Source organism: Primulina eburnea, chromosome 1 (genome assembly GCF_022965805.1).
Source record: "Primulina eburnea isolate SZY01 chromosome 1, ASM2296580v1, whole genome shotgun sequence".
Lineage (NCBI taxonomy): Eukaryota > Viridiplantae > Streptophyta > Magnoliopsida > Lamiales > Gesneriaceae > Primulina > Primulina eburnea.
The window spans coordinates 14,467,584-14,471,013 of record NC_133101.1 but is presented as its reverse complement, the minus strand read 5'-3'; positions in this window follow the sequence as shown (position 1 = coordinate 14,471,013).

Genomic DNA, 3,430 nt, shown 5'->3' with positions numbered 1-3,430 from the left:
ACTGCGCCGTCCTTTCATCGTCCCCTCAGCCACCACTAACCACCACCGTCCTCAGCGCCGCCACTCACGCCACCGCACTACCACCGTCCAACAACACCACCTCTCACACAGCCACTCGCCGCCGGACCACCCCCCTACGCCGTACTCCGCCTTCTGCCACCTCATTACACCGCCCGACGTGAGTTATTGCACAATTTTTTCAGTTTAGCAGTTAGGTGTTTGGATTTCTATTGTTGGGCGTTGATTGTTGCGAATCAATTGTTCGTGGTTTTGATTGTCACTACTGTTATTAATTTCTCCGGGTTGATTTGTTGTTATTGAGCATCTTGGTTGTGAGTTGATTGGCCGTGGGTATTGATAATGCATTGTTTTGGGCTTAGCGTGATTTGGTTCTTATAAGTGCTTTGGGATCACGGGATCGATTCGTATTGGTTGTAGTATTAGATTGGTGTCCTTTGTGTATCGGGTTCTTGGTGTTTCATTGTTGGATTTATTGTGCTTGCATTGTTGGAGTGAATTGATAATGCCGCCCCGTCGTATTACTGGTAAGCGCGCTCGAACCGGTGCTTCTTCATCCTCTGGGTCAGCCCGGAGATCATTTGATGCTTCCAAATTCACATCCTTCGAAAATTTTGAATGGTACTCGGCACTTCACGGGAATTCTATCATTGTGGAGCGATCTATTCACCCACGTATCGATGCCGAAGTGCCACTCCGGGCAGAGTTTAATAAATTTGGGTGGGGACCCCTTTTGGACATAGCCGGGCCATACTACCCTGATCTGGTGTGGCAATTCTATGCCAATTTTGAAGAGAAAGACAAAACCGGGTTGACATCGATACGTACTTACGTAAAGGGCATCTCCATCGACATCTCTAGTGACTATCTGGCCGTAATTTTGGGCGTCCCCAATGATGGCCCTTGGGTAGAGTTCAACCAGATCGACTTTTTCCACTCCGACAGCACGTACAGAATCCCACAGGCACAGGACCGCCTCGACTACGATACGACCCCAACCGGATCCCGCTCCAGCATCCTCCCGACGTCCATCCCACTACTGGACCGTTTGATCTGTTATTTCACTGGGGCCAACATTATCCCGAGGAAGGCAGGCAACAATGAGGTCCGTCACATGGATCTGTACATCATTGATAAGATGTTGAATGGATTGGGGGCCATTCCTGCTATTCCGGTGGCGTCGATTATCATCTCACATATGCGTTCCGTCGCTCACATTGACCCCACCAAGAATAAAAAGCCGTATGCCCCATTTCCCATCATCATAGCTCGGATTTTAGCGGCCCATGGTGTCGACTTCACTGGTGAGACATCATTCATGCCTACCTCTACCCAGATGCTCACTGCTCAGGCCATGCAGGGCATGTTCTTCATTTTTCGACAGGGAGCGTGGTATCGTAATCCTGGGAGTCGACACATCAGTCATCATCCCCGAGACCCACCGGTGCCTCCCGCCGCCATCGCTGACCGGGCCTGGGAACCTCGTATGGAGGAAGAAGCGGCTATGGATGCCCGAGCTGGCCCTAGAGCTGACGTACCCCCTCGACCGCACAACTCACAAGCCCGGCGCCGCTTTTATTCATCCATGATAGACTGCATGGACGACATCCGTACTCGTTTGGCTCGACTCGAGCAGCAGTCTCCCGACGCCTATGCGCCACCTTGGGAAAGAGATACTCTGAACGAATTCATGAATTTAGAGCTGGGATCCGACGACGAGGAGCAGTAGTGTTATTTTGATAGGATGTAGGGTCGCGTGAATATGTTCTCTCTTTTATTTCCCTTGCATTTCAGTCGTACTTTGTTGTGGATCTATGGGATATTTATTCTTGACATTTATCTTATTTTGGATTTCATGTGATTATTAAAGTGTTTGCGTGCTTTATCTTTTCCATTTTACGTTTTTGGGTTTGGTGCATTCGATGTCTTTCTTTCAGGAGTTGCTGATCTTTACCTCTGTCCACCACGTACTCGACATCTAACCAGGGAAGTGTTTTTGCTTTCACATTCTCGATAGTTCTTTTTATATTGTTTTACACTGAGGGCAGTGTCGAGTTCAAAGTGTGGGGGTGAGTCAGTTTTGTTACACATCGTTGCACAACACTTAACATCACTTTTCACGTAGGATGAGATTATTTTTAGACAACGAACTCCTGTTTCACTTGATATTCTGATTAATTTGTTAGATTTTGGATCACCCGGGAAATCGTTTCACGCCTAGTATTGAATGAGAGGAGTCGTAGTTTCAAGGAGAGAGTCAGACATTAACTAGTTCTGTATCAACATTTCATTCTATGCACGTGGTCAGTTTTTTGCTCATTAATGGTAAATCGGTGTAAGGTGAACTTAAAAAAAAAAAGAAGAAGATATATCGAACAACGATCCCTAGAACTTGTCTGATTAGCCCTCGAAGCGAAAATACGAACGATGGTGACTTAGGGATGATTTAGGCGATCTTTGGACCGTTTGAGCCTTTCAAGCCTAACCGATACATCATTTATTGTCTCTAGTAACCCATTTTGAGCCTACAAAAATCGAATGGTGTGTGTCTATGACACACGATTAGCCCCCATTCGTAATTTATTCAATGTCCCACATCAACTACCTGAAGTTTAGCCTATAAACTTTTCCCTACCCACTTGTGAGAGAAATAAACTTCCTGTACACATTGAAATGGTTGAAATACCCCAATGGGTTGAAGAAATATGTGTGGAGGAGTCAATGAATCTTTATTCATGAAAAAGATTGAAAAAAAAAAAGAAAAAAGAGAAACAAAAAGAAAAGAAAAGGGAAGAAAGTGTGTAGTATTGAAAACACCCGAAAAATCTGTGGGTGACGTTGAGGGACAATGAGAAAAAAAAGGAAACGACAGGGCTCTAAAAATGATGAAAATGCAGTTGTTGGTGATGAGTCAAAAGTTAAGTGAATGTGCGACAGGATTAATTTTTTTATGTTCTCTCACTTTTGATTCCCACGCCTTCTTTTGTAGCCGTGAACCGTGGCCTTACGTTATAAGCTTAAAAAGACCTATTAACCTAGTCATCGTCGTTCAACATTTAGTAGAGAGGGGTATGAAAGTCAAGCATATGGGGCGGTTCGATAACAAACAAAAAGAAGTGATCCTAAAACCAAGTAACTGTTGATGAGTACGAGTCTGACATGCACACTACACACATCTTGTTCCGTTGATCTTTACTGGTGACTGTTAGATTTTTAAATTGCAACGAAAACGAATCTTGTGATTTGCGAAGCGTGATCTTTTGACTGGGGGTGAACGGATTTAACAAATTGAGAAGCTTTGATTGTGTCACTTGAGTTCTGAATCTGAAATATTTCTCATCCTTATTTTTGTCTGATTTGTTCGAGGACGAACAAAGGTTAAGTGTGGGGGAGTTGATAAGCACGAATTATA